Here is a 12,849-nt window from a genome sequence, read left to right as displayed (position 1 = left end):
TTGCTAAGACAGCTCACTTCCTTAATTGTCGGCTGATAGATCACCTTGGCTTACTAACTTTAACTCGCGTAGGCAACTAACGATATAAAAACGACCTCGAACGTGGGGGAAAAAAACTCCACCGATTAAAAGAGCGTCACGTGATGAGATACGGATGTATATACGTCCGGCTCGTCCAGGAAAACGACAAGGAATGAATTGTTCATATTTTAATAAAATAATTCGTTGTAATAGTTTAATTTGTTTTATTATAATCCGATCACGTTCAGAACATGACGTTATTCATTAGTATATCTTCATCTTCACAACAATATTTCACGTTTGCTCGAAACTGAGGGTTCAAACGAGACAAATCTAAATAAACATATAATTTAAAAAAACAATCTTTAATGTTATACGAACTCATCGTAAAAGGATCACATTCAAAAGTACAAATCACTAAATAATTTCTTTCTTTTTCACAGTATTGCCAAAACTTTTAAATAGGTTTTTAACGGATCTGAGTATTTGAGCAAACCGAAAACCCTTGAACTGTTTCTGTCTGAGGAGGCCTATTGAATTGAATTATTACGACAACTACTATTTAGGTTCATCTACTGCTAATGGATGACAATTCAACGGTATAGTATGAGTGTTATCGTGATGGTGCTAACAATTATATAGGATAATGAGACGTTCAAGTCGGGGTATAACAGGTATATCAACTCCGACACGTTTGGTTACTGACCCACTGCTCAGCTGTATAAAAATCGTATCGCAATTGCGAATAATTTAATAATCCTACATTCGATCACATTGTTGAGACAGAAATCAAAATTTGAAATGCATCACTCGAATTATGTCGTGGAAAGGAGCAACACTCACCAGAAGCTAACTAGCGCGCACATGCCTGGTCGTACAGAGTCGAACGATCGGATTGCATTCGTTCTGGTTCCGTTTACGGTGCCATCGACGACATCCACCCGGTGTTTACCGGGACCTTCTCGGTTGCGGTGACCACAGGCGGACCTCGTGATCATCCCGCTCGTTGCCAACAGGCACTCATCAGGTGCGGCTGCACACAATTCTCTTCGTCTGCTTGGAGATGGAGAAATCCCACTGTCACGATAGATAAAGAAGTTGCCGTCATCCGAGCTGTAAACCGGATTCAAATGAGATATTTTTTATCGGAAATAGTAAAAGCAATAAACTGAAGTTTACCCTGCTACGATGTGTTGCATCTCCAAAATAATTTGCCTCCTTGATGTCAGTCTTCGTATTTAGATGACCGACGAAACGATCCATAATCAAGTGCCCGGCACGCCAAGCCTAGAAACATCAGACGGCAATATATAATTAAGAAACTATTGATTACGTTCCGCTGCATCGTACCAACTCGTTCACCGAATAGTGATCCGCATCGGTTCCTGTATACGTTCCCGTTGCCGTTGACGTTGCTTCTCGAGCTCGGCTTCGATATCTTTGTCCAACATCAGTACACCGTGGTTTTTCGCGTAGGACGGAAATCGTTTGATAAGTTCCGCGAGGCATTCCGAGGCATCTTGAAGCTGACCCAGTTTTAGCAGTGCACGTGCCAAGCGAAAGTGGGCTTTCACGTAATGTGGATCAAGACGTAGAGCCTGAGCAGTCACGCACGGCTGCATCATCGCCAACCTGCAATCGAACATGCGATTAAAATCGCTTCTGTGACACGAAATTAACCAAGACGAACCAATTTCTTTTCATAAGTGCGGTCGCCCTGTTCAAGTACAACATGGAGCAGTCCTTTTTCTGTGCCTTCCTGATTGCCAGCGTGTACCTGAATCGCCTGCAGATACTTTTCCTTCTCCAGGTTGGCATTGCCTTCCTTCTTCATGTGTTCGACTTCCGGTGGAAGTTTGTGCTTTCTCGCTCGCCGTTCCTCACCGTCGTTCCATTGGTGCCATTGATTGGTTCGGTAAATTTCGGCAACTCGAGAAACTAAAATGAACAAAATAAAACATTCCTTACTGAAAGGTATGTTGCAATCTGAAACATACCTTGGGTTCCCGTGGACAATTGAGGTCGTACAGATATATTTGCTCCGAAGCCATATTGACCAGCAATTCGGTACCATCCGGACTGAAGGTAAGATGGTGATGGCTTTCTGGTTGTAAATGGAGTAGACAGCCTTTGTTGCGACTGAGGTGCCCAGGACAATAGTATTGGACGCAACCTTCTTGGGACGTTATCCGCTCCACTTTCATTTGGCTTGAACTCTCCGTGGTGCTGAACTGAAAAACAAACACTGTTAGTAACGTATGTATGTTCTTATTGGATCTAGTTTTAACTCTTTGCAACATCAGGTGGTTCAGTGGTAGAATGCTCGCCTGCCACGCGGGCGGCCCGGGTTCGATTCCCGATGCAACTATCTTTTTAGATTAGGTTAAAACATAAAAGTGATTTCGTAAACTAGACCAATAGGGCTGTTCACAAACTGGGTTACAATTAAGAAAATATAAATGTAACTGTTTTATCTTCGATAGTATAGCTGTCAGTAAGCCGCCTTTCACTAAAATATCTTATATTTGATATTTCTTTACAATCGTAGAAATAAATTTTGAAAAATAAACCTTTTTTACAAAGTGACTTCCCTTATGCAAGCATGCTAAAAGCCATTGGCCCTAAGTTTGTTCATGGTCGAAGTAAAATTTGAAGATTCTACTCCTCGCTTTACAAACCTACCTTCATCAACGACAGCACTCTCGATCGTAAATTCGGGCGTAGCAATCGTTCGCTCCGATGGCCATCTGTTCGCCGGTGTGGTTGATTGCGATGCACTTCACCTCCGTATCTGGTTAATGTGATTCTTCAGGTTGATCAGTACATTCGCATCTGGCCTTGCAAGTGTGCGCCGTTCGCATGTCATGCAGCACCTTGCCGTCCTCTGCCGCGGACCAGAATAGGTTTATCAGCTTCGTGTCGTGGCCAGCCGCTTTATCCGTTGCCCGTGCACGGCACTTCCGAATGGGCAAGTCATTTCCGATTGATGTCGAAGACATACAGTTTGATCACCGGCCCGTCAGCACAATCGAGTCGTTCCGCTTCGGCAGAATTTCCGAAAAATGTTTCCCTCATGTGGGTAGCCAAATCAAGAATCTGCTTGTGGGTGAAAGGGTCCCAAAGCATGACATGGAAATCATCGGAAGCAGCAAGGATCCGTCCATTGTGCTCCATTCCAAACAGTTGACGCAGCCGTTGTGTCCTTTCAGTTCCGCCTCGAGTTCGATCTTGTCAATAACTGCGGGCTGTTTCAGTCGATTTTGAGATATGCTCGATGTCGCCGTAGTTTCGGTCGAGCAAAATCTGCCTACATTCGTAACGTTCGGATGTTAAACTTCCGCTTCATTGCGGAGAACTTCAATTCACTATTTTCTGAAAAGGTTGAAGCAAAACTTTAATACAATTTGGTCAATCTAAAATGAATTTTGCATAAAATTTCAATTGATTCTATTTCCCATCCAGCTGTTTCTCATTGATAGACTATCTGTGAGCAGTTCGTCCTTTTGTTACTTCAGCGCTTATCAGTTAAGAGCAATCAATTAACTATAATTCGTATCAATCTAAGCTATGAGTTTCAAATAAATTTGATTGAACTAGGCTGACATTTCATTAGGCACTAGCTGATCGTACCCTGCCTTGCTCAGGTGCGACAGTTTAGTCTCGTTATAAAAGTCAAAAATGAAAGGTCATACTGCTGCATTCTAGACCAATTTCTGGAAATACTTGACCCCAAAATGTTGCGTATTAGAGAATTTCAAACATTTTTCATCTATGCACAGATTTATGTGAAAACAATGCGTAGGCCAAGATAACTGAACAATAAAACCTGCGAATTGGTTGTGTACTTTCGATCAGATCGTTTCAAACGAACATCAGCTCATTTTTATTATATAGATTTTGCTAATGCAAAATAGGCACCCATTGAATAACAAATGAAAAAGCAACTAATAAAAAACATCGCAAACTACAATATATATAACTCACTAGTTGGTTACAAGTTTTAGTTTTTCCAACACTTGATTATATGAATTTGGATTTATTTATTGAAATAAAATTTACATCAAAATCCACTTTTCACTGCTTTGCTACTGATGAAGAAAAACAAAATTTTGCTTCTTTTGCTTTGAATCTGTCATCACTCATCATCAGTCATTATTTTTGCGCTGATGACGTACGATGGGGGTAGAAACAATCCGCATGAAAAACTGGGGTTCATTCATAATACATAACGCTCAAATTGACCATTTCAACCCCTACCACCTTCAGTGGGATTTACAGTTGCGATTCGCTGGTTGGGCCACTAAAACTAACGAATTCGTTTTGTTGATCAACTGACAGCCATTTGAACACGTGTTTCGCTTGAACATCACAAATGATGTCCAGTGACGCCCAATCCCGTTTTCTGTGTTTACATTGAATTTTGACGTACGGTTGCTTTTCAGTTGGGCCATGGCCCAACCAGCGAAGGCCAACTAAAAAGTGACCCAAGTATCAAAATCCCACCCGCATAGAAATAAATCGTACGCTGAACAGTTAAGCCCCAAACGCAATACAACGGAACGGCGACGGAAACGGAAAATTTGACAGTTAGCCCATATATTTTCTGTCAAATTTGCCGTTTCCCGTCCTGTTCATATGCGTTAACTTTATTTTTTCTATTCCACTTTAATCATCATAAACTGTGATACATGGACAATCATGATTAAAATTTTTAATTACCTGACCATACAAAATTGTTGACGGATTATACATGTTGCAATAATGATTACTAGAATGGGAAATGAAAAATAATCCGAATAAAACAAAATCATTCATGATATATATGATATATATATAATATGATTTGGGTTGTTATTCACACACGAAGGCAGAAATGATTAAATTTTATTTTCAGTGTAATAAAGACATTTCTCAACGGCAGTTTTGTCGGGTCCATTTGAACGCCATTAGATAGTTTTTTCAAATTTACAAGTGAAAATCATGCAAATACTTATTTAAAGGGACTGAAATGCATGTAAGTGAGAAATAATATTGTGTCGCCAGCACTAAATTGTATTCCGACTTCCGACGTTTTGCTTCCGAACTTACTTCCGACATCATGAACGTCAGAATAAAATTTGTTAGCTACCAAAACATTGTCGGAAGAGCGTTCGGAAGTGTAAATCGACTTCGAACCTCAATTGTGCCAGCGACGTTGTCAGCGACAAAACAAGCTCGATTTTGTGACAGATAACACCGTGCAGTGCTGCATATTTATTTTATTTTTCCGTGTGAATCTCGTCGGAAGTGGGCCTTGCTGCCAGTTCATCAGCGTCATATAAACAGTTTTGGTCTAAATGCACAATATACAATAGGGAAGTAAGTTTAATTTTCCATTTTTGTTTGTTCCTAGAAACATCCGTTTCCCACTTCAAGTGAAAATCTCAAAACAATGTTCCGTCTGTGCTAGAAGACTCGGCGGAACCGCAAGAATATGAATACAGGTAAGAATCTTCTATGGATATTCTTTCATACAGTATTCGATGCTTAAAATATGATAGATCTAATAACTGAATGGTTTTACGACACATCGTTCCAGGATTCCGGAGCTCTGATGGATACACCAAGTCTCGAGAACAAAGTCGGCACGATCAATAACCTTTCAACCAGCTTCCAACTTCATTGGGATGTCAGTTGCCCTTTATTTATCTCTGGAAATGCAGCGCGACCATTCGATGTAAAAGAACATTTACATTCTTTATTTATAAGACTTTCAGCCCGTGACTGGCTCGTCTCGAATATAACATAACATTTAATGATCATTTAAAATGATGAGAAATAAACAAATTTAATTTATAATAAAATAACTTAAATCATATTAAGTTAAGGAGCTATATGAGATAACCAATAAAATATAAAAATATAAACAAATTGGTTTATTTTAAAAACTGAAAACCCCCCAAATGAATATACCCCGTACAATGATGTGTGAAATAATATTATACATATTGTAATAACATAATCATAATATTGAAAGGTTATTGCACAGCTTTTAATTTGGATTGACTGCTGAATCATTGAAAAAATCATACTATTTAAAGCAAGGGGTGTCTCACATAGATTGAATTGAATTTATTTGCTAAAAAACCAAGCAACCGAAGCGACTTTATTTCGATATAAATCGAAATTATTCAGACTCAAAAGTTGAATTTAGCAACGCAACGATTTTATTATCTGTCAGTGATTGTCAAAATATGACAACACCTGCCCAAGTACAGAGTCGTTGAAATTTGTATCGATAGAAAGAGCAGGAAAGTGACGTGCTACTGGCAATACCTTGTTTTGCAGAATACTACACTTTTGTCTGATGGCCATACCATACACGTCGTCACCTGCAACCCAAAGTCCAAAAGAGTGTAATGCTTTATGTACTGTGTATTTTTTTTAGCAATTTCGTCCGATCCCCGATACGTTGCTGCATTTTCAGTTCATCTGCTTCTACGCCCAATTGTGTGGGCTAAATATACATCAGAACAGAATCACCGGTGCATTATTACCTAGTACATTCAGGCTGGGTGGATAAATTAAATCACTACATGAATTATATCAGAAACACTCGCTCTGACTCGTAGCTTGGACAGAATACTCCCACCACACTATCTATGACACTACTCTCAGATCGAATTTACCCGAAGACGAACGATTCCCGATCCTTGAGTGATCCGAAAAAGAAAATTCACAGTAGTTTAATTAAAAGGAAGCTAATATTCAAGTTTTTTTTACACGGGAACCACGTCAGGGAATATCAGTCACGGATATTCTCGGAAACGAAGAAACCATACGAACTAACATACGAAAATGCTGCCAAATATAGATGGGCAATGAGGCCAAAGAATATGAAAATTGTGCTGAATATCAAATTTACGGCCGCCGCAGTTGCAAAAGCTAAGATTTGGTATTTATAATTTCAGTAGGATTTTCTTATTAATCATCAAAGCTAGTATCGTCCTGAATAATACAACATCCAAAACCTAAAATTAGAAAACAGTTTGTTATTAATTTAAATAAATTATAATGGTAAATTCAGATATCATGCTCAAACTTAATTGTTGATAGAATAATAAACAACGCAATTGATGTCATTGGTAACATGTAAAATCCACGTTTGCTTGGATGAAAATTACAGTTCAGTGTCGCAGAAGTGTTTAAATTTGATTAAATAACCGTCTCATAAAAATCAATACAAATCGACTTAATTTCGATTGAAATTTGCTGCCTTCGATAGCTGTGAGACACCCCTTGATTTAAAGTCTTTATTGAATATAATCATAATCGTAATAATCACTAGAAACAAAAGGCAGAATAAACTAATGATTCATTGTAAAATTGCTCTACAAAAATATAAGCAAAAGTTGATGTTTTTGAATGGTAACGATACTGATACATTCAATGTATAATCCAAAATCAAAATATTGTAAAGGTTATCGTAAATATCATTCATCACATAGGGTAAAGTGCCCAATAGTGGACCCCAACCAATAGTGGACCCTCCAGCCATTTTTGCATTATTACTGCACAATGTCAACATTTTGCTATCGGAAACCTACCTTACAGTCCTATGATTTGATTACATGCATTGGAAATGCTAGGAAAATAAAATTGATGATTTTTACCATTCTATAAAAAATAAACACGAGAGTGTCCATTATAGGAATTGGGGGTCCATAATGGAAGAAGAACGTCCGAAACGGGACATGAAAATCAAATGAAGTGTCGACTATAGGAAGCAATTTCCTAGATTATGAGGTCTACTATAGCGACTTCGTTAGACTTTATATTAATTTTAACGAATAACGTCGATTTGGGTGTTTTATGTATGTATCGTGAAGAGGGGACGCAAAGCTTGTTTATAGATATCAAGCAGAGTTAATATGTTGGAAAGTTCTAAGGCTTATGACAGGAAGAGCAAAATTCCGCTACTAGGGGGTCCACTATTGGGCATTTTACCCTAATAACCGTACAATATTTCAAATGATTCCATAAAAATTCAATTGATTTTTATACTCAAAAACGATAACTAGAAAAATAGTAATGATTCTTTTTTAGGCAACCGAATCCCGATTGTACTCGATATCAAGATTTTCCGATTACTTTTATGGCTACTCAGTAAGCGCAAAAATCGAGGGAACGCAATTAATGTCCTATACACTATCGACAATTTTCCTCTCGGTGATAAATTGGAACAAGTCGTAAAGTATATTTTACTGATATCTCGTTAATAAATATGACGTTTATACATTTTGAAACTCGGCGATTAAGTTTGCCACCGTTATCGTGGTTTGAATTTACCAATTTCGCAAACCCATCACCAAACGTGATAACTTCTATCGTGATATATCGCTGTCGAAACAAACACGTGAGAACCAAGAAAATGAAAAAAACTTTACCTCCACTTTTTGTAAGTATTCTATACGATTCCATTTTTTCGCTTAATCTGTTCAAAATTACTACATGCTGTATTTGATCATAGAAAGTATTTGAACTAAGCTGCCCTTTACAACATTTTAATTGCATTTTCAGGCAAAGCATTGTCGATAGAAACAGCTTCGTGCGGCCGTAGAAGGGAAACTAAATATCGATGATGAAGTCGTATGGGAATAGGCTCACGAATATGTATCAGAAATCGTGGAATATGACTACCGGATTGTAAAATAATAATCGTTTTCGTAGGCATAAGCTAACACGCACATAGGTTTTTGTTTATAGTGGTGATTATGCAATAATAAACGCTTACAAATATATAGTTACGCGTGAACCTTTCCGATCAACCAGCAAGGTCAGCATAACCGCCCTTGCTAAGACATCATCGCGCCACCGAGTCACCACGCCACCAAGTCACCGTTGTTACCAAGTGTAGTCAGCAGTTTTGGAGGAGTTCGACCTGCGTGGCCAGGTATTGCGCGTAGACGTTTAATTAATAAATGAGGTTCGATCAGAAAACGGACAGTTAGTCTTTATTCAGAGTAGGAAGTGTTAGTTACAATTAGATCTTAAGGTGAAACCATATTAATGTAATAAAAGGTGAATAAAGTTATTTTTTATAATAAACAGTCTGTAGACTTATAATTGCGCAGCCATGGAACTGGCTGGGTGATTTGTGATAAAAAGTGGAATAGTTACGATTAATAACCGTGATTGAAGTGATTCCGTGAAAGTATTCAAAATACTTGAAACATCCGAAGCACCAGAAGCTTTATCATCAAAAGTGAACCGCTTAGGACTTGAGATCCCCAGGTGAACCGGAACCAACACCGTCCAGCCGACTACGCACAACGACAGCATAAAATCGTGAGTAATTTTATTTAATTATCCTCATTCAGTGCAACTCAACCGCAAAGCGGGCATCAGTGTGTGATATTTTTATAAACATTCACGTCGTTAGTTTGTATCACCAGATAGGCAAACTAAGAGAAGCGAATCAACACTTTACGTGGGCTTCTGGCAGAAGAAGAGAAGCGAATCAACACTTTTAGTGGGCTCCTTGACTCTTCACAAGCAGATTTTCTTTGTCCCCTTACATACGCATTCGACTGTGGTTTTCAGTGGTTTAATTTGATGCCAAGATCAGCGTTAAAAGAACTCAGCGCTGCTCAAAAAGGTACAAATTAAAATTACACGATAGCTCAGACTCAGAAGCTTCCAGTTTAGATTCTGGTGAATTCTCTCATATCCCAGTTGAAGAGACCCAGATATCTGCTCTCTAACTTTAGAAAACATTACGATGGAACAGATTTCCGCCCAGATGAGTAACCTTACTCAAATGATGCAACAGTTAATGGAACGCAAGATCAGCAACAACTGGCTATTAACTCATTATCATTGAACCAGCCAAACTGCTGCAACTCCGCAACAAAATAGAGGAACGATGGAAGACTTTTAAGCTTCCGATCCAATTAAATCATCCCAAAATTCGATGGTAGCCGAAAGCAGTTGACTGGCGCTCACAACGTCGAAAACACTTTAGAAATTTTAAACCCTAGTAACACAAATCAGTTTGCCATCTATGTATCTGCTGTAATACACAAATAGAAGGCAAAGCTAAAGACATAATTTGTCTTGCGGAAACCTCAGACATTCGAGGAAATTCAAGAAATTTCCTCAACGCTCTTGGCGACAGGCAAGAACTAACATTTCAAGAGCCAACTTTGGCAAAAATGATGGACACCATGTCCATCCATAAATACTATTCAAGGTGTAAGAGATTACGCAAAATATCAAAACTTTGGCTAACAGAAACAGAAGTACAAGGATAACTGGGATGCGATCAACGCATTTATTGAGGAAGATGCCCTAGCCGCATTTCTTGCCGGGTTGAAAGAGCCGTACTTGTTGCGCTCAGGCCGCTTGCCCAGAGGATAATGGAGGCAGCCTATGCTTTTGTTTGTAAATTTAGATCGAAAGAGGCAACCCTTTAATGGAACAACTTCAACAAGAAATAGACAGAAACATAAGAACTCAGAAACGATGAGAAAAAGAACAGACCGAAAGACAAGACAGGCAAGACAGAAAATTTGAAAATAAGAATCAACTCAACCTATGGATATAGGTTCAACAAGATCAAATGACTAATAGGAAACAATTATATAACACTGAAATCGGAACCAGATAAATCCTCAGAATCAGAATCAGAAGACGAAAAATTGACCAAATTTTTGCTGGACTCAGCAAAAAGAGAGAAACTTGAACTACCTACCTTACTTGACCAGTAAAACTCACAAACAGGACAGACCATTAGACTTTTAATAGATACAGGCCAATAAAAAGTATACGTCCCGTATAATCACAAACATAACCACGACGAAAGACACCAGAATAAAGAATATTTCAGGAAACCACAGAATTAATAAGAAAGGCAAACCTAATTGACAGAAACGTTACCCCACAAACATACTGAATTGAACTTTCATGATTATTCGATGGTATTATCGGTTCTGAATTTTGGCAAAATGTAAAGCTACAATCGATTACAATAAGGAAATCTTATCATCAATAACCAAAAGATACGTTTGACAAGTATTTCCCCTAGAAGATTATATTCACACACCTCGAAATTAATACTCAAAAGATGGAGATTGGATTGTCCCTACCTTCAGAAACTGCACAGATCGATAGTAATTGAACCAGGACTTTATAATTCCACCAACAAAAATCCAGTTAAAATAGTAACAAAAAACTCAGTTGATCCATTAGTGAACGGATATTTTGACCTTAAAGTAAATAATTTTGAAACGATAACACCTTGATTTAGAACCATGTCTTCAATTGACAAAGACACACTATCTAAAATAATACGTACCGAACACTTATCACCACTTGAAAAGGATAGACTCTTCGAAACGATTCTGAAAAATCAAAGCGTACTTTTGAAACCAAAGGAAAATTGACTGCAACATCTATTATAAACTCAAATCGCTCACTGATAATGCCCCGTCTATACAAATCTTATCGATATCCACATGCTTACAAAAAAGACGTCGAAAACAGATACAGGAACTTTTGGATAATGGTATAATTCGTCATAGTACTAGTCCATACTCATCTCCTATTTGGGTAGTCCCAAAGAAGAAAGATGCCTCGGAAAACAGAAAATTAGAGTCGTCATCGACTCAGAAAGCTGAATGATAAAACGATTAGTGATAAATTTTATCACAAATTGAGGAAATATTAGACAGCCTAGGAAAGTCCATCTACTTTACCACATTAGATCTGAAATCAGGTTTCCACCAGATTGAAATGGATCCAGACACACCAACCTAAACAGCATTTTCCACCAGTTTAGGTCTTTTGAATTTACTAGGATGCCGTTTGGCTTAAAGAATGCACCGCCACTTTTCAGCGGGCAATGAATAACATACTTTGCAATACATAGGAACTATCTGTTTCTATATCTAGATGACATTATAATTATCGGAAAAGACTTGAAAACCCACTTGGAAAATCTTTAAAAATTAATAGACTACATCATTCAATTTGAAAATCCAATTGGATAAATGCGAGTTCATGCGCAGAGAAACTAAATTTCTGTCACGTTATCTCTGAGGAGCGTATTAAGCCTGATCCAGAAAAATACAAAGATTTTAGATTGGAAACTTCCTCAAACACCAAAACAAATTGCAATTTTGGTTATCAGGATATTACAGACGGTTCGTCAAAGATTATTCAAAGCTCACTAAACCTGACAAAGTTTTTAAAAAGAATCAGACTGTTAACAGATGACACTGATTACCAAACTTCTTTGAAAAATTGAAAAACATTGCGTCAACCAAATCATGCGTGAACTTTAAATTGCCCTTTATTCTAACAACAGACGCTAGTAATGCTATTGGCGCTTCTTATCCCAAATTCAAGAAAATGTGGAAAGACCAATCGCTTTCAAGAACTCTAACCAAAAGTGAAATCAACTACAGCACCATTGAAAAAGAAGCACTTGCCATCGTATGGGGTGAACAATTTCAACGCATTTCTTCATGGCAATCAGTTCACTCTTTTCACGGACCATAACCTTTGCAGTACATCAAAACTGCACAAAAAATTCTAGAGTTCTGAACTGGAGAATGGCATTGAAAACTATGAAGCAATGCGTAACTTCTAGTAGAATTGGGGACCGTCACGGAATCATGTAAGATTTTGAACGATAATAGAGCCTTTATCTTTTGATAGATTTTCGAGATTTATATATCAATCGACTCCGAAACTCTTTAGCAATTTATCAACATTATTGAAACTTTTGATTATTTACGATAAACTATTTAAAATTTCATTTCTTGTCCTACCCAGTAAAAATATCAA

The 12,849-nt window shown here is 37.9% G+C and overlaps 1 pseudogene; it reads right to left on the bottom strand.

The window, feature by feature from the left end:
• Positions 1-860: 860 nt before the first annotated feature.
• Positions 861-3,367, bottom strand: LOC134221828 (WD and tetratricopeptide repeats protein 1-like; annotated as a pseudogene).
• Between the last annotated feature and the right edge of the window lie 9,482 nt (positions 3,368-12,849).

The sequence above is a fragment of the Armigeres subalbatus genome, chromosome 3, assembly GCF_024139115.2.
Source record: "Armigeres subalbatus isolate Guangzhou_Male chromosome 3, GZ_Asu_2, whole genome shotgun sequence".
Lineage (NCBI taxonomy): Eukaryota > Metazoa > Arthropoda > Insecta > Diptera > Culicidae > Armigeres > Armigeres subalbatus.
Note: the sequence above shows the minus strand (reverse complement) of the source record. Positions and strands in the feature narration are given on the sequence as shown.